At 42.6% G+C, this 20,226-nt stretch overlaps 1 long non-coding RNA gene across 1 annotated transcript in view; it reads left to right on the top strand.

The window, feature by feature from the left end:
- The first annotated feature begins 1,531 nt into the window (after positions 1-1,531).
- The window catches only part of LOC143783382 (uncharacterized), a 68,067-nt gene continuing 49,372 nt past the window's right edge, over positions 1,532-20,226 (top strand). Inside the window, exon 1 of the long non-coding RNA XR_013217140.1 lies at positions 1,532-2,012. This is a non-coding gene — a long non-coding RNA (uncharacterized LOC143783382). The remainder of the gene's footprint in view (positions 2,013-20,226) is intronic.

The raw sequence follows: 20,226 nt of genomic DNA, 5'->3' as shown, positions 1-20,226 counted from the left end.
GAGTCACATGCACACAAATAGCAGCCTCTATATAGGAGGAGGGGGCACATACTTAGTGGAAAGCGCTGAGCCTTATACAGAGGTTTTTATAAACGCTGACTGCTCCATCTTCCTATATCATGATGGGGGCACATATATACTGTGCTGTACATTGTGGGGGAATATATACTGCAGTCTCCAGTTTATATACAACCCAGAGTCACCTACATATATTTCATATTACGGTGGGAGTAATTTCCATTGCATTGTGGTCCAAAGCAGCCATAACATATCTCTCTATCTATCCATCTATTATCTATCTATCTATCTATCTATCTATCTATCTATCTATCTATCTATCTATCTATTTATTATCTATCTATCTATCTATCTATCTATCTATCTATCTATCTATCTATCTATTTATTTATTATCTATCTATCTATTTATTATCTATCTATCTATCTATCTATCTATCTATCTATCTATCTATCTATTTATTATCTATCTATCTATTATCTATCTATTTATTATCTATCTATCTATCTATCTATCTATCTATCTATTTATTATCTATCTATCTATCTATCTATTTATTATCTATCTATCTATCTATCTATCTATCTATTTATTATCTATCTATCTATCTATCTATCTATCTATCTATCTATCTATCTATCTATTATCTATATATCTCTCTATCTATTATTTATCTGTCTATTATCTATCTTTCATCATCATCATCATCATCATCTTCATACTTAACCCTTTGTCTACTGCTTCCCTGACTCCTTTGTAAAATTCTCTGCTGCATTCACCCAGGAGCACCTTACAATGATGCAGCTGACAATTAACCCATTGTTTCCAGCTTTGGTAGTGTATTTGCAGTCTTACATGCATTGGGGTAAAGGATTTTGCGCCCTTTTATCCCTTTTGATAATTGTTTACACCGCTCCCAGGCCAGTGCGGCAAGTTATTAAGGCATCTGCATCTCTCCATTATCCATATTTGATGTGCCCCTTGTCTTTTCACAATTGCACGCTCCCTCTTATTAACAAAGAGCCATCAGACGTTTGCAGTTATTTTTAAATCCTTTTGCAAATGTATTCACCCCCCATGCATTATTTCGGTGCATTTAATGGCTTGGATCCGATATTGATCCAGATCACAGGGTAGAAAGAGCAGGATGGAGGGGGGCAGTGATCTCTCCGTTAAAGTGACAGTTCTGCACTCCGGAGCTGCAATCCACTCTCAGAAATGTCATCAAATCTATGCAAATTGAGCATGTGGTTAGTGGTTTTGGCAGATCCTGATTACTGTAAAAAAAGGGAAAGCAGATCCTGAATCCTCCATGAAGGTCTCTGGGCCTTGTAATTCCAGCACATTTCATGTTATTGTCAGCATTGTTAATGATAAAAATAGAATATGTCGCACAGGTATGTTGTTTTTATGGGGAGGGGGGTGGTAATGGCGCAATTAGAGCTGTAATCAGCAATACAGAGAGATCTGCGGTGATTAACTGCGCTGCTTTCTTCACATGGCTGCTAGAAAATTGAGAACAATTTGCTGCGTGTAATGATTATGGACTGGGTTTATTTTGGGAGGTGGAATAAAAAGTGGATATAGCATAAATTATCCTCTAATTATACACCAGTGTCGCCTCAATTATCCTCTTATCACAAGCCTTGTCTCACTGCTGCAGTTTGTTTCACTTTTTTTTTTTATATAAAGAGAGAACTCCATACCTTATTATTATTAATCCATTTATTATTTGCAAGAGGATTTATAGGGAACATCCAGCTGCTTAGTTCTCTTTCTGCTCCAAAGATGGACTGAACAAAGACAGCAACAAACTTCCAGCAGCAGCACCAGCACCAGCAGCACCAGTAGTACCAGCAGCTCCAGCAACAGCTTCAGCACCAGGAACACAGCAGCACCAGCAGCACCAGCAGCACTCTGCTCTATGGGATTTGTTTGGTGTATATTTTACATAATTTCATCCTGGTTTGGTCTGTTGGATCATGTATAGAAAGGTAGGCACTTGAGTTCACATACTTTTTATCTGCATAGGTCTATCTGTTATCTATCTATTATCCATCTATTATCTATCTATCTATCATCTATCTATCTATCTATCTATCTATCTATCTATCTATCTATCTATCTATGTAATCAATCTATTATCTATCTATTATCTATCTATCTATCTATCTATCTATCTATCTATCTATCTATCTATCTATTTATCTATCTATCTATTTATCTATATATCTAACTATCTTTCTATCTACTGTAGGTCTTATTTCAATTTTATATCTACCTGCAAGAATCTAAAAATTAACTATTAAATTAATAGGTGACAAAAGTATCTAAAGAGAAATATGATGTATACATATACAGTATGTAAGGAGACTGATCATATAAAGAAAACATGGATCGTTACATTGTATATGAATATAAATGTGCTGCAAATATGGAGATATTGAGGTTAAAAGAATATAGATAAAGAAAGGGGGAATTTATGTACACATAGAGATAATAAATCACAAAATGTATTGTAAATGTATAGAGTGATTATAGAGATGGATACATAGATAGATAGATGATAGATAGATAATAGATAAATAGATAGATGATTGATTGATAGATAGATAGATAGATAGATAGATAATACATATATACTAGATAATAGATAGCTGATAGATAGATAGATAATACGTAGATACTAGATAATAGATAGATGATAGATAGATAGATAGATAGAAGATAGATAACAGATAGATAGATTATATGAAATAGATGGCCATAATAGATAAGTAGACACTGATAATGTAGAAACATAGATGACTAGGGAGAAAGAAAGAGAAGTGAATGAGATAGACAGATAGATAGATAGATAGATAGATAGATAGATAGATAGATAGATAAAGTTAGAAATATCAGTGCATCACCAGCACAAAGGAAAAAGCGGCGCAAATCCCAAATTTCAGAAAGGACAGATAGATGAAATCAGTCTGTAATAAAATAGTGTGACCTCTCCACAGGATCAGCACTGGTCATCCTATTTCAAGCCCAGATTTCCTTTCAGTTTTTCCATATAATATGTTGCCATCTTCCTTGGAATAATCACCTTCCTAAAAGACCATTTCCCTTTTAAATGTAATTTCACATGGTCTCAGTCCATTTGTTATATTTCTGTTCAATTTGTTGGTGAGTGGTTCTATCAGTTTATCATCAGAAATATCTACAAATAAATGACAATGTGTATACAAAGATATAAATAGATGCATCTGGGACATATGGATAGATACATAAATAGATGACTAGATACATAGATCATAGGTAGATCATAAATATCTATAAAATGTGCTACTAAATGACTATGAAGAAAGAGAGAGATAATAGATTAGAACGAATACAAAGAGAAAATGTATGAAGAAAGAAATAAGATAATTATGATATAGATAGGTGGATAGTAATCGGATTCTGTCCTCTAGATATGCAGAGCCATTATATCTTGGTTTCTTGCTTCATCTTCTCTTCGCTATTTCCTCCCTCTCTCTCTGTTATCAGCCATATTACAGATGAACTCTCTTCTTCCTATTATTGATACATCAGTATTTTCTCCTCTGTTGTTGTTTGTTGCATTTCTATGATACATTGGAGCTGTGTTTGCTGTATAGGAAGGAATCTGTTACAAATCAATGTGAAATCTTTGGGTTACACACGTCTCCTGTACAGAATTGTCTCCGGATAAGTGCACACATAGCGGATAATGACGCAGTACCGCAGCCTGTGGCCGGGTCAGGTCACAGGATCCTCTGCCGGCCACAGGCTCCAGTTACCCTGCAGGGTTTGCCTTAAATTTGCATTTGCATCAGTCATCGCTACAGGTGTAAATAGCTACATATCATCAATGCTAAGAAAGTGATTTATCACAAGGAGGGAGACCCTCATATAATCCAGGCGGCTCTAGTATTACAGGGGTCATCATGCTTATAACATATCAGGGAGGATATGTATTATAGATACCTTGTACATACAGGAGAGCAGCTCTATGTATTCAGAACAGACGAGCCCTATAGCTTCATTTACTATAGTATAAACATGATATATTAAAAGGGATACATTATTTTCATATATCTATCTATTATCTATCTATATATTATCTAACTATCTATCATTTATCCATTATCTATCTATTTATCTGTCTTCTATCTTCCTACCTCTATGTATTTATCCCATATTTATATATAAAAACATCTATATATCCATCTATATATATGTCTAATAGATTAGATTCCGCTATATCTCTTGAGATATATAAATATATACTAATTGAAAACAGTAAATAGCTTACACTGATATATATATATATATATATATATATATATATATATATATATATGTATCAGTGATACCATCAAATAATAAGGAGGTAGATGTTATTACATACTGCATATCTATCTATCATCTATCTATCATTATCTATCTATCCATCCATCTATTATCTATCTATATACCTATTATCTATCTATTATTTATCTATTATCTATCTATCTATCTATCTATTATCTATCTATCTATCTATCTATCTATCTATCTATCTATCTATCTATTATCTATCTTATTATCTATCTATCTATCTATCTATCTATTATCTATCTTTCTATCTATATTTCTATCTATCTATCTATCTATCTATCTATCTATCTATCTATCTTATCATCTATCTTTCTATCTATCATCTATCTATCTATCTATCTATCTATCTATCATCTATCTGTCTGTCTATCTATCCATCTATCTTCTATTTCTCATGGTTTACAAAGGATAACGTTGCATCCCCGTCCAGCTCTGCTACATGTGCACACTGCGGCGGTATTGCGGGGGATGCGCTCTCGGCGCTGATTGGCTGCAGTTAATGACTCTTGACTGAATGAAGAGCAGTTTTGTTGTAAATATTTATTGTTTGTCTCTTTGTCTGTATTTTGTCTTCTTAAGATCTCCCAGAGGTGCAGGGACCACACCTAGACCCCTGTACACCCCCGATACCTGCCTGGGATTACTGGAAAGTGCTGAGGGCTCTTTGGTGGCTGCAGAATGGAGCGCGGGGCTGGTGGCTGCGTCCTATGGCCGGAGGGTCAGGGCCCCCACCCCAGTCTCTTCCCTCCCGGGGTAATTACTGCTCATCCCCGGGAGCTGACGGGTGACCATGAATAGGACCCATTGTCCGGGGCTTGTCTGGTGTTTTTCCCCCGCTGTGAGGGTGGATTCCCCTTAGGAGTGGACCCTCCATAGGCTATTATCATTGAGAAGCGCTTGGGGCATAAGCTGATGAGGCAGGTGGGGGGCTGTGGGGTCAGATAACCTGAGGACAGGGAGCAACTCGGCCCAGTGCGATACTGAGGACCTCATAGCTAATATCTATCTATCTATCTATCTATCTATCTATCTATCTATCTATCTATCTATCTATCTATCTATCTATCATCTATCTATTATCTATCTATCTATCTATCTATCTATCTATTATCTATCTATCTATCTATCTATCTATCTATCTATCTATCTATCTATCTATCTTTATATTATCTATCTATCTATCTATCTATCTATCTATCTATCTATCTATCTATCTATCTACCAATCTATCAATCTATCTATTATCTATCTATCAATTCAATTCAATTCAATTCAAAGAAGCTTTATTGGCAGGACCAAATAAACATCAGTTTTGCCAAAGCACAAGTACTGTAGGAAATAGGGAGTAGGGGCTGTGGGGACGATGGATGGGGACTGTGGGAACTATCTATCTATCTATCTATCTATCTATCTATCTATCTATCTATCTATCTATCTATCTATCTATCTATCTCTCTATCTATTATCTATCTATCTATCTATCTATCTATCTATCCATTATCTGTCTATCTATCTATCTATCTATCTATCTATCTATATATCTATCTATCTATCTATCTATCTATCTATCTATCTATCTATCTATAATCTATCTATATATTCTATCTATCTATCTATCTATCTATCTATCTATCTATCTATCTCTCTATCATCTATCTATCTATCTATCTATCTATCTATCTATCTATTTATCTATCTATTATCTATCTATCTATCTATAATCTATCTATATATTATCTATCTATCTATCTATCTATCTATCTATCTATCATCTATCTATCTATCTATCTATCTATCTATCTATCTATCTATCTATCTATTATCTATCTATCCATTAATATTATTGCTATTTTCTATATTACAGGCTACATAATAACACGTATCAGGCCATGTGCACACTAGCAGTATTTGGTCAGTATTTTACATCAGTATTTGTCAACCAAAACCAGAAGTGGTGATAATACAGAAGTGGTGCATGTTTCTATGATACTTTTTCTGTGATTGTTCCACTCCCTGTTTTGGATTAAAATACTGACCCAATACTGATCATGTGACCGTGGCCTTAGATTTTCTCCCATTTCCTCTATGCCTGTGTCCGCTATATCTCGGTGCCGGCTGTGTGCCCTGCTGGGGCCTTGGTGGACGATGGTTCTGTTCAGTAGCGTAGCTACCGGGGGGGCAGAGGGTGCTGGCGCCCAGCCCCGGTGCTCTCAGGGGACCCACCCGGATCTACGATACAGTTACATTCTGCGGCAGAGCAGGGAGAATCGATCTCCCTGCTCTACCGCTATGGGGCCCCTGAGCAGGCGGGGGGGCTCGGTGCCAGCAGTGGGCCCCCCGCCTGTCATCGCAGGGTCAGCAGTACCGGCATTTAGCCAATACAGCTGACCGCAATGATGAGGGAAGGAGCGCTGTGCTCCTTCCCCCATCATCCCCCTGTCAGCGTCTGACGTCGGCGATGCTGACAGGTTGCGCAACGAGTCACTACCCGGCACCGAGATGAGCAGGAGCTCAGAGCAGCGCAGGAACCAGGAAGAAGATAGGTGAGTATTTTTTTTTTTTTTAAGGGGTGCTGCCTTATGTTACAGAGTCTGTCTATGGGGGGTCTGCCTAATACTACAGGGTCTGCCTAATACTACAGGGTCTGCCTATGGGGGTCTGCCTATTACTACAGGGTCTGCCTATGGGGGGCTCTGCCTAATACTGCAGGGTCTGCCTAATACTACAGGGTCTGCCTATGGGGGATCTGCTTAATACTACAGGATCTGCCTATGGGGGGGGTCTGCCTAATACTACAGGGTCTGCCTATGGGGGGTCTGCTTAATACTACAGGGTCTGCCTATGGGGGATCTGCCTAATACTACAGGGTCTGCCTGTGGGGGGTCTGCCTCATACTACATGGTCTGCCTTTGGGGGTTTGCATTATACTACAGGGTCTGCCTATGGGGGTCGGCCTAATACTACAGGGTCTGCCTGTGGGAGGTCTGCCTTATACTATAGGGTCTGCCTATAGGGGGTCTGCCTAATACTACAGGGTCTGCCTATGGGGGGGTCTGCCTAATGCTACAGGGTCTGCCTATGAGGGGTCTGCCTTATACTACAGGGTCTGCCTATGGGGGAGTCTGCCTAATACTACAGGGTCTGCCTATAGGGAGGTTGGCCTAATACTACAGGGTCTGCCTGTGGGGGGGTCTGCCTTATACTACAGGGTCTGCCTATGGGGGGTCTGCCTAATACTACAGGGTCTGCCTATGGGGTGGTCTGCCTAATGCTACGGGGTCTGCCTATGGGGGGTCTGCCTTATACTACAGGGTCTGCCTATGGGGGAGTCTGCCTAATACTACAGGGTCTGCCTATGGGGGTCTGCCTAATGCTGCAGGGTCTGCCTATGGGGGGTCTGCCTCATACTACAGGGTCTGCCTTTGGGGGGTCTGCATTATACTACAGGGTCTGCCTATGGAGGTGCTGACTTATAATCCAGGGTCTGCCTATAGGGGTGCTACCTTATAGTACAGGGTCTGCCTATGGGGGTGCTGTCTTATACTACAGGGTCTGCCTATAGGGGTGCTGCCATATACTACAGGGTCTGCCTATAGGGGTGCTGTCTTATACTATAGGGTCTGCCTATATTGGTGCTGCTTTAAACTACAGGGTCTGCCTGCGGGTTCTACCTTATATAACAGGGTCTGCCTATGGGTGCTGCCTTGTGCTATAGAGTCTGCCTATGAGGGGTGCATTATACAATATAGAGTAGGCCTATGGGGAGTGCATTATACTATATTGAGGACTATCTGGTACATTGCACTATATTGAGAACTATCTGGTGCATTATACTATATTGAGGATGATCTGGTGCATTATACTATATGGAGGCTATCTAGAGGGGCATCATACAGTGTGGGGATTACAGTGTTGGAGCCATCAGTTTGGAGGCTACTATGGGGTCAGTATACTGTGTATAAGAGAGCATCATGCTGTGTATAGAGGAGCTGTACAGGAGGCAGACTTGGGACATTATTATTATTTATTGTTATAGCGCCATTTATTCCATGGCGCTTTACATGTGGGGAGGGGTATACATAATAAAAACAAGTACAATAATCTTAAACAATACAAGTCATAACTGGTACAGGAGGAGAGAGGACCCTGCCCGCGAGGGCTCACAATCTACAAGGGATGGGTGAGAATACAGTAGGTGAGGATGGAGCTGGTCGTGCAGCGGTTTGGTCGATCGGTGGTTACTGCAGGTTGTAGGCTTGTCGGAAGAGGTGGGTCTTCAGGCTCTTTTTGAAGGTTTTGATGGTAGGCGAGAGTCTGATGTGTTGTGGTAGAGGGTTCCAGAGTAGGGGTGATACGCGAGAGAAATCTTGTATACGATTGTGGGAAGAGGAGATAAGAGGGGAGTAGAGAAGGAGATCTTGTGAGGATCGGAGGTTGCGTGTAGGTAAGTACCAGTAGACGAGGTCACAGATGTATGGAGGAGACAGGTAGTGGATGGCTTTGTACGTCATGGTTAGGGTTTTGTAGTGGAGTCTCTGGGCAATTTGGAGCCAGTGAAGGGATTGACAGAGGGGAGAGGCCGGAGAATAGCGGGGGGACAGGTGGATTAGTCAGGCAGCAGAGTTTAGAATAGATTGGAGGGGTGCGAGAGTGTTAGAGGGGAGGCCACAGAGCAGGAGGTTGCAGTAGTCAAGGCGAGAGGTGATGAGGGCATGGACTAGGGTTTTTGCAGATTCTTGGTTGAGGAATGTACGGATTCGTGAAATATTTTTGAGTTGAAGTTGGCAGGAATTGGAAGGGGCTTGGAAATGTGGTTTGAAGGAGAGATCAGCATCAAGGATTACCCCGAGGCAGCGAGCTTGTGGGACTGGGGAGAGTGGGCAGCCATTTACTGTAATGGATAGGTTTGTTGGGGGGGTCGCGTGAGATGGGGGAAAGATGATGAATTCTGTTTTGTCCATGTTAAGTTTCAGAAATCTAGCGGAGAAGAAGGATGAAATAGTGGACAGACATTGAGGGATTCTCGTTAGTAGGGAGGTGATATCTGGTCCAGAGATGTAGATCTGTGTGTCATCAGCATAGAGGTGATACTGGAAGCCATGAGATTCTATGAGCTGTCCCAGGCCAAAGGTGTAAATGGAGAAGAGCAGGGGCCCTAGGACTGAACCTTGTGGGACTCCGACAGATAGGGGGCGAGGTGAGGAGGTGGTGTGTGAGTGGGAGACGCTGAATGTCCGGTCTGTTAGGTGTGATGAGATCCAGGATAGGGCCAAGTCTGTGATGCCAAGGGATGAGAGGGTCTGTAATAATAGGGAATGGTCCACTGTGTCAAAGGCAGCCGACAGGTCGAGGAGGAGGAGGACAGAGTAGTGTCGCTTGCTCTTGGCGGTTAAGAGGTCATTGGTGACCTTAGTTAGGGCAGTTTCAGTGGAGTGGTGTGACCGGAAGCCAGATTGTAAGCGGTCAAAGAGGGAGCAAGAAGAGAGGTGGGAGGACAGTTCAAGGTAGACGTGTTGTTCCAGTAGCTTAGAGGCATAAGGGAGAAGTGATATAGGGCGATAGCTAGATACAGAGGATGGGTCAAGAGAGGGCTTTTTGAGGATAGGTGTGATGGAGGCATGTTTAAAGCGTGAGGGGAAAACACCAGTTGTTAGTGATAGGTTGAAGAGATGGGTTAGGGTTGGGATGAAGACTGTGGTGAGGTTTGGGATGAGGTGGGACGGGAGCGGGTCAAGTGCACAGGTGGTGAGATGCGATCTTGAGAGTAGAGTGGCGAGTTGATCTTCTGTAATGGTGGAGAAGTTGGTTTTGGAGGTGGAGGGCTGGGAAGTCGGGAGGAAGGGCTCTGGGGCTTGTTGACCAAAACTGTCTCTGATGTTATCAATCTTCTGCTTATTATTATTATTATTATTATTATTATTATTATATGTAAAGTGGGCACTTATTGTTATAGGGGAACTCAGGTTACTGTGACTATCAAAGGGGCACACAGGACAATATTACTTTCTAGGAGGCAAAATATGGGCACTGTTTTCTAGGGCACTTGCACCTGGCATTGCTATATTATAGAGGGGTGCCTTAGAATTTAGAGGGCACACAGAACCACACAGCAGGGGCAGTAATAGGGTCACATATGGCAGCAGTGGCTCAGTATTGGGGTATCAGGTGCAGTAATAGGGACACATACGGCAGCAGCGGCTCAGTATTGGGGTATCAGGTGCAGTAATAGGGACACATACGGCAGCAGCGGCTCAGTATTGGGGTATCAGGTGCAGTAATAAGGACACATACGGCAGCGGCTCAGTATTGGGGTATCAGGGGCAGTAATAGGGACACATACGGCAGCAGCGGCTCAGTATTGGGGTATCAGGGGCAGTAATAGGGACACATACGGCAGCAGCGGCTCAGTATTGGGGTATCAGGGGCAGTAATAGGGTCACATACGGCAGCAGCTGCTCAGTATTGGGGTATCAGGTGCAGTAATAGGGACACATACGGCAGCAGCGGCTCAGTATTGGGGTATCAGGTGCAGTAATAAGGACACATACGGCAGCAGCGGCTCAGTATTGTGGTATCAGGGGCAGTAATAGGACACATACGGCAGCAGCGGCTCAGTATTGGGGTATCAGGGGCAGTAATAGGGACACATACGGCAGCAGCGGCTCAGTATTGGGGTATCAGGGGCAGTAATAGGGACACATATGGCAGCAGCGGCTCAGTATTGTGGTATCAGGGACAGTAATAGGGACACATACGGCAGCAGCGGCTCAGTATTGGGGTATCAGGGGCAGTAATAGGGACACATACGGCAGCAGCGGCTCAGTATTGGGGTATCAGGTGCAGTAATAGGGACACATACGGCAGCAGCGGCTCAGTATTGGGGTATCAGGGGCAGTAATAGGGACACATACGGCAGCAGCGGCTCAGTATTGGGGTATCAGGGGCAGTAATAGGGACACATACGGCAGCAGCGGCTCAGTTTTGGGGTATCAGGTGCAGTAATAGGGATACATACGGCAGCAGCGGCTCAGTATTGGGGTATCAGGGGCAGTAATAGGGACACATACGGCAGCAGCGGCTCAGTATTGGGGTATCAGGTGCAGTAATAGGGACACATACGGCAGCAGCGGCTCAGTATTGGGGTATCAGCAGGATGAGGCCCCCCTGAGCCAAAACCCTAGCTACGCCTCTGGTTCTGTTCCATCAGCATCTTGTGTGACCTGTGTCCATGGCTGATCCCTGTCCGGCATTGTGCCCCCCGTCCCCTCCGCTCTGTAGCCCTGGGACAGTGCAGGGTGTGGGAGGACGGTGATTTGGGGCCTGGCTCAGCTTGTGTCTGGGGCACCTCATACACACATGGTCCCTGCACCAGAAGGGGTTATTTTGGGAAATCTCAGCATCCAGAAGGAACACACAGAAACAGGAAACCGGGGCAAAATGTAGGAGCAGCCCCCCACGGCCCTGCACCCCTCTACCATAGAAGACATATGATTTCTTTTGATCTGTGAGTCTCCGCATTACTACACAGGTTCTCCTCCTCCTCCTCCTTCCATATTGATGAAGGCCTTAATGTTTCTTGGGGTTCAGATGCAGACAGGACCCCCAGCCCCGGCGCTACCCGGGGAATTGTTCCTATTTGTTTCATTTCTGTGTGTCTCAGTGTAACAGCTGAAAGTCCAGTGAGGGTCCGAGGAGTCAGATCCCACTAATACCTGCAACCCCCATCACCATCCCTCCCCCCTGTCTCCCTCCCCACTCTCCCCCTTTATTCCCCCCTCCACCTCTCTCTTTCCCCCCTCACTCACTCTATCTCTCCACCTCCTTCTCTCTATCATTCCCCCCTCCATCTTCTCCTTCTCCATCTTTCTCTCTCTACCCCACCTCTCCCTCCCCGCCTCTCCTCCCACCTCTTTCCCTCTCTCTCTTTCCCCTCCTCTCTCCCTCTCTCTATTCTTTCTCCCCCTCTCTCTCACTCTCCACCCTCTCTCCCCCTTTCTCTACTGTTTTCCCCTCTCCACTCTCTCTCTACGCTCCCCCTTCCTTTCTCTCTCTCACTCTCTCTACCCCATCTCATCCTCCCTCTCTCTATCCTCTCACCCTCTCTCACTTGTTCTATCCCTCTATCTCTCTACCCTCTCCTCTCCCACTCCACCTTCTCTCTACTCTCCTTCTCTCACTCTCTCTCTACACCTCCCATCTCTCAATCCCTCTCCCACTCTCTGTACCCCTCTATTTCTCTACCCTCTCTGCCTCTATCTACTCTTTCTTCCCCCCTCTCTCTCACTCTCTCTACCCCTCTCTCTCTCTCTTTCTCTACCCCTCTCTCTTCCTCTGTCTACTTCCTCCCTTCTATCTTTCTCTTTTTACTCTCACCCCTCCCCCTCTGTCTCTCTATCCCTCTTTCTATACCCTTTATCCCTCCCCTCTCTCTCTCTCTCACTCTTTTGCTCTCCCGCTGTCTACTTTCTCCTCCTGTCTCTTTCTATTACTCTCTCTCTCTCCACCCTCCCCCTCTCTCTACCCTTTCCCCCTCCCCCACTCTCTTGCTCACACTCTCTCTCCCTCTGTCTACTTTCTCCCCTCTTTATTTCTCTCTCTCTGCCCTCTCTCTGCCCCAGTGGTGTCATGCACATAGACACAGTCAAAAAAAGGATTTAAATGTCCAAACATTTGGTTGTCCCATAAGTAGAACTTCTCTCTGCCTGTTGACCACCCGGTCCACTTGGGTCCCGGTTTACAGAACTGTATGGGACAGGGTTCCCCTACTCTGGTGCTGTCTCTTAATCTAACCTTATGATGTCTATAACCATTAATCCCACAGTGCTTTACACACATTATCATCACTGTCCCCATTGGGACTCACAATCTAATTCCCTATCACTATGTCTTTGGAGGAAGTCCATGCAAACACGGGGAGAACATACAGACTCATCCCCCGAGGAAGCCCAACGCGAAACGCGCGTCGGGGCTGCTGGACAGACACTGGCACACACCTTATGGGTGAGATTAACATGGCCTTATTACATCTCTTTCTTCCTACATTAGGATTTATTATAGGTTACACAACAAGTTACTGATGTGGCCAAACTAAGAACATACACTGCTGCACTTTATTAGGCACTATGCACTTTTCTGAAACAGTTTATTATATATGTGTTCAGCATGGTATGTTTATAGTGTTCTGTTAAACTGAACCCGTGTTGCAATTTCAGTGTGTTCTGTCCCCCGTATACGAGCTCTGTCTGTACCTTGTCTATGAAGTCTGTGTATATCTTTTGTCTACATTAATAAATTGAATTGTTATATTTTATTAAGAAATAGTCTTGGGATTATATACTCCGAGTTTTGTTGTGGGATATATTTGGTAGAGGAGTTTTCCCTGATATTCAATTGCTGTCCAATCTAAACTCAGGATCCCAGCGCTCTAAGGCTATAGTACTAACCACTGAGCCACTGTACGGTGCTAACCACTTATCCACCGTGTGGTGCTAACCACTGATCCACCGTGCGGTGCTAACCACTGATCCACCGTGCTGCTATTATTTTATTTAAGGCCTATGTGGATATCTGTCAACTTTATTCACTTAATTCTAATCCCCCCGTATGTATAAAATGGGGCTACGATGATGGTATCACTATGAGCTCTGCCAAATGGCAAACTCAGCTCTGCTACATCTGTTTTTTTTTGTATCTATTACATTATATTTATAATATATATATGTCATCTACATCTATTTCGGCTGCTGGACTACAAGTCCCAGCATGTCTCACCTGCTTCCTTCTACCTCTCCTCTCCAATATAGGAGCCTGGAGAGCTGTAATTACCAGCGACAGATCATATCACCCTGTTATTAGTCCGTCTGTGGAACATGAGTAAGGTTGGAGTGCGGAGTTTGTTAGTGATGGTGCACAGGACATGGCACCTATACCTTGTACACGGCCATAGAACAGACAGGCAGGCGTCAGCGGCCCCGCACGGGTCTATTGTGGGCGCAGCACATGATAGGGGGAACGCCATGATTAGAGACGCCGACGGTAACTGAAGGTTCTGCACAATGGAGAAATGTGTCGTCAACTGACATAGTCCAATGGCGGAATCATGGCCGGTAATGCAGGAGAGTGTATTGGGCGGAGGAGGGGATTATAAATTACTCATTATCATTACTTTCACCATTTAGTATAAAAAAAGAGAAAAAAAATAATAAAAATGGAAAAGTAAAAAAAAAGTCAACATTTATTTAAAATAAATAAATAAATAAATAAATAAATAAATTTTTTTTTTCTCCAGCAGGAAAAAAAATTACAAAAATTTATACAATTTTCCGTCTGGAAATACATTGTAACAAACCTGAAGTTCAATTTTACAATCAATGAGCCTGACGCGGGTTCGAGCACTGATTTTTTTTTTTGTTGTTAAAATTTTGGCATTATTGGAATATTTTTAAGTTATCCTCCAACTGAGCAATGTCCATTATTAAAAAGAAAAGGCTTTCTCCATATTTAAAGTGGTGGAACTGGACAATTATGGCAAAATCGCCAACAAACCCCCAGCTATCAATAGTGCTGGTCTACCCATAGGGGCCAAAGGGGCTTTAGGGGCCCATCCTGGCTCCGGGGGCCCATGTGCGACTGTAGCCCCTGTCCCCATTATAGCTGTGCCTCAGCCAGTTTCCTCTTCATATATACCTTCAACTATATATATTTTTTAGAAATGTGATGATTGCTTTAGTTTTTGGTATTTCCAAACAAAAAGCTCAAAACCCCCCAAACCCATCGCTTTACACTGGGACTAGAGACTGCGCACAGAGCCCGTAATGAAGACTCAGATTGTATATACTGTCGTGATGCTGAGACAAAGTGACACCAAGAGAAAAAATACTAAGAAAAATTCCTCTCCAAAAGCGGACCCTTTACTCGTGACCCCCAGAGTCTGACAGACGCCTTAATTGCAGTAAATGCAGGCGATGCCCCCGCTCTGGTTATTTATTCCTGGTTTATTTTTAGCTCCTTCAGATTTCCTCAAGTTTCCTTGGAGCAATTATTTGCTTTACCTTTAGGGTCCATATATTTAGCAACCGCTATGCAAAAACAGAAACGGCCCCCGGACTCAGAGGCGGAGAGACGAGCACGGGGGGGCAACGCTACATTGAGATTTGTAAACTCTTCTTTCTTTCTTTCTTTCTTTCTTTCTTTCTTTCTTTCTTTCTTTCTTTCTTTCTTTCTTTCCTATATTATTGTTTTTTTGCTCGAATATTAATTTAAAATTAATTCATCATTAAAAGAGGGGATCATGTTATTAATTATTGTTTTCATCTATCTATCTATCTATCTATCTATCTATCTATCTATCATCTATCGATTATCTATCTATCTATTATCTATCATCTATTATATATCTATTATCTATCTATCTATCATCTATCTATCTATCTATCTATCTATCTATCTATCTATCTATCTATCTATCTATCTATCTATCTATCTATCATCTATCTATTTATCTATCTATTATCTATTATCTATCATCTATCTATTTATCTATCTATATATCTATCTATCTGTCTATTATCTATCCATCAATTCTTTCTTTCTTTCCTTTTTTCTTTCCTTCTTTCTTTCTTTCTTTCTTTCTTTCTTTCTTTCTTTCTTTCTTTCTTTCTTTCTTTCTTTCTTTCTTTCTTTCTTTCTTTCTTTCTTTCCCTCCTTCCTTCCTTCCTTCTTTCTTTCTTTCTTTCTTTCTTTCTTTCTTTTTTCCATATTACCTATGAGATTTGCCCCTCTCTTTTGAGCATTTCTATTTTCCCATTTTGGGTGACCGGCTGATATAAATCAGTACAGAGTTTCCACGTTTTGGATGTATATTCCATGGATCTTCTCCTTTGGAGTCACCTTTCTTAATCTTTAAAGATTGAATTCATTCTATTATATATTTTTGGCCAACTTAAAAACTATAAGGTTATCTGATAGCTGTTGCTCCATTTTTTTCATTGATCTTAGTGCCATAGGCATAATTATCATTAATGTTCAAATAGTTCCTAATTATCGTTACATCTATGGCTGGATAAGTCCTACAGTGTGTACGGAAAGTATTCAGACCCCTTTAAATTTTTCACTCTTTGTTTCATTGCAGCCATTTGGTAAATTCAAAAAAGTTAATTTTTCCTCATTAATGTACACTCTGCACCCCATCTTGACTGAAAAAAACCCCAGAAATTTTTTGCAAATTTATTAAAAAAGAAAAACTGAAATCTCACATGGTCATAAGTCTTCAGCCCCTTTGCTCAGTATTGAGTAGAAGCACCTTTTGAGCTAGTACAGCCATGAGTCTTCTTGGAAATGATGCTACAAGTTTTTCACCCCTGGATTTGGGATCCTCGGCCATTCTTCCTTGCAGATCCTCTCCCGTTCCGTCAGGTTGGATGGTGAACGTTGATGGACAGCCATTTTCAGGTCTCTCCAGAGATGCTCAGTTGGGTTTAGGTCAGGGCTCTGGCTGGGCCAGTCAAGAATGGTCACAGAGTTGTTCTGAAGCCGCTCCTTTGTTATTTTAGCTGTGTGCTTAGGGTCATTGTCTTGTTGGAAGGTGAACCTTCGGCCAAGTCTGAGGTCCAGAGCACTCTGGAAGAGGTTTTCATCCGGGATATCTCTGTACTTGGCCGCATTCATATCTCCTTCAATGACAACCAGTCATCCTGTCCCTGCAGCTGAAAAACACCCCCATAGCATGATGAGGCCACCACCATGTTTCACTGTTGGGATTGTATATGGCAGGTGATGAGTAGTGCTTCGATTTCTCCACACATACCACTTGGAATTATCACCAAAAAGGTCTATCTTCATCTCATCAGACCAGAGAATCTTATTTCTCATAGTCTGGGAGTCCTTCATGTGTTTTTTTAGCAAACTCTATGTGGGCTTTCATATGTCTTGCACCGAGGAGAGGCTTCCATCCGTCCACTCTGCCATAAAGGCCTGACTGGGGGAGGCTGCAGTGATAGTTGACTTTGTGGAACTTTCTCCCATCTCCCTACTGCATCTCTGGAGCTCAGCCACAGTGATCTTGGGGTTCTTCTTTACCTCTCTCACCAAGGCTCTTCTCCAATGATTGTTCAGTTTGGCTGGACGGCCAGGTCTAGGAAGACTTCTGGTGGTCCCAAACTTCTTCCATTTAAGGATTATGGAGGCCACTGTGCTCTTAGGAACCTTGAGTACTGCAGAAATTCTGTTGTAACCTTGGCCAGATCTGTGCCTTGCCACAATTCTGTCTCTGAGCTCCTTGGCCAGTTCCTTTGACCTCATGATTCTCATTTGGTCTGACATGCACTGTGAGCTGTGAGGTCTTATATAGACAGGTGTGCGCCTTTCCAAATCAAGTCCTATCAGTTTAATTAAACACAGCTGGACTCAAATGAAGTAGAACTGAGTCGCCCGCCAGGGCTGTGGGGTACTCGGTATCAGGTCCGGTACTTAAAGGGATGTGTCATGGCAGCGGCGACCCGGTCCGTGGCCCTGGGTGCCCATGTTAAGGGAAAAGTCTTTAAAGGGGTTTTGAATAAAATTTGTGTTTGTGACGCCACCTGTGGTTCTTCGTCAGTGATGACCGACGCTGCTAAAAGAGGTCCACTGGGGTGATGTTATGGCAGCTAAGATGATATGGCTTCCCACAGGTGAAGCTGGGTCCCCAGGGCTCCCGGTGCATGGATGAAGATGCTGGGTAGTGTAGCAATAAATGGAAGACACAGGTTTGCAATCGCTTTACCTGGTTTACTGATTAATTCAGGCAGCCACAGTCCGGGGCACCAGATTACAGGTACAGGTAGCGTCCGGATGGCTAGGAAGCGAGTTGGGAGTCCCCTTTACCAGGTGGAGTTACAAGCCTTTCCTCTAGTGCTGTGGTGTAGTTCCTTGCTGCCCTAGGCTTCTATCAAGGTCCTCACTGTTCTCTCTGTCCTCTTTGTAGATAGGACACTAACCCGTATGACAGGTGGCTCGAACCTTTTTATAGGGTCTCTATCACGACCCGGGCTTTATAGGCCACTGTGTCTCCAGGTGTCAGGGCGGACAGGTGAGTTGGAATCCAGCTGTCCTGCCGGTTTCTGCTGTGAGCCGTGGAGTCCCTCACAACCTCTGTCTTCCGGCTACCGGTGTCTGCGCTCTGTAGGGAGGTAGCCCAGTCACAGCTGTCCTCCCCAGTTCTCACTCTCCTGTGCTCCGCTGCTCCTACACGCTCTCTACAAATTGTTCGGCTTTCTCTTTCTCTCTTTCTTTCTCGTGGCTGCACGGCCCCTCTGCTTCCGTCTCCTCTGTCTCTGACAGGAACTCCCTGCCCTCACTTTCCCTCCAGACCAGAATCTATATATAGGGGAGCCACCCACAAGCTGGACCAGAGCTCCCCCTTCTGGTGTGGAGTGTGAGGAAAGCAATGCTACTGTAACAACCAGGATCCTGGGGTGTCCCAGAACCATCTCAATGAGGATCACAAGGAAATGGGCAGCATGGGACTTAAATATGAGGGTCTGAGAAAAGGGTCTGAATACTTATGACCATGTGATATTTCAGCTTGTCTTTTTTAATAAATTTGCAAAAATTACAACATTTCCGTTTTTTTCAGTCAAGATGGGGTGCAGAGTGTACATTAAAGAGAAAAAATGAACTTTATTGAATTTACCAAATGGCTGTAATGAAAGAGAGAGTGAAAGATTTAAAGGGGTCTGAATACTTTCCGTACCCGCTGTATGTACTATATGGGACTCATTGCAGGGCCATTATGGCTGGAAAATAGTATTTGTTGTAGAAATGTTGTCACAGAATTAAAACATTGGACGCTTCTAAGATTTGTTCATGGTTGCACATAAGGGATGACGACTGGATGCAGATTACTGGTCAGGGCGACATATTATATGCAAATTTCTGGTATATTGGGGCGATATTTCATATACAAATTACTGGTATATTGGAGCGATATCTGGATATAAATTATTGATATATTGGGGCGATATATGGATATAAAGTATTGGTATATTGGGGCGATATCTGGATACAAATTAGTGGTATATTGGGGCGATATATGGATATAAAGTATTGGTATATTGGGGCGACATATGGATATAAATTATTGGTATATTGGGGCGATATATGGATATAAAGTATTGGTATATTTGGGGCGATATATGGATATAAAGTATTGGTATATTGGGGCGATATCTGAATATAAAGTATTGGTATATTGGGGCGATATCTGGATATAAAGTATTGGTATATTGGGGCGATATCTGGATATAAAGTATTGGTATATTGGGGCGATATCTGGATATAAAGTATTGGTATACTGGGGCGATATCTGGATATAAAGTATTGGTATATTGGGGCGATATCTGGATATAAAGTATTGGTATATTGGGGCGATATCTGGATATAAAGTATTGGTATATTGGGGCGATATCTGGATATAAAGTATTGGTATATTGGGGCGACATATGGATATAAATTATTGGTATATTGGGGCGATATATGGATATAAAGTATTGGTATATTTGGGGCGATATATGGATATAAAGTATTGGTATATTGGGGCGATATCTGGATATAAAGTATTGGTATAGTGGGGCGATATATGGATATAAATTATTGGTATATTGGGGCGATATATGGATATAAAGTATTGGTATATTTGGGGCGATATATGGATATAAAGTATTGGTATATTGGGGCGATATCTGGATATAAAGTATTGGTATATTGGGGCGATATCTGGATATAAAGTATTGGTATATTGGGGCGACATATGGATATAAATTATTGGTATATTGGGGCGATATATGG

This window comes from Ranitomeya variabilis, chromosome 6, assembly GCF_051348905.1.
Source record: "Ranitomeya variabilis isolate aRanVar5 chromosome 6, aRanVar5.hap1, whole genome shotgun sequence".
NCBI classification, from domain to species: Eukaryota; Metazoa; Chordata; class Amphibia; order Anura; family Dendrobatidae; genus Ranitomeya; species Ranitomeya variabilis.
The sequence above is the reverse complement of the archived record's forward strand: the minus strand, read 5'-3'. Positions and strand labels throughout refer to the sequence as shown.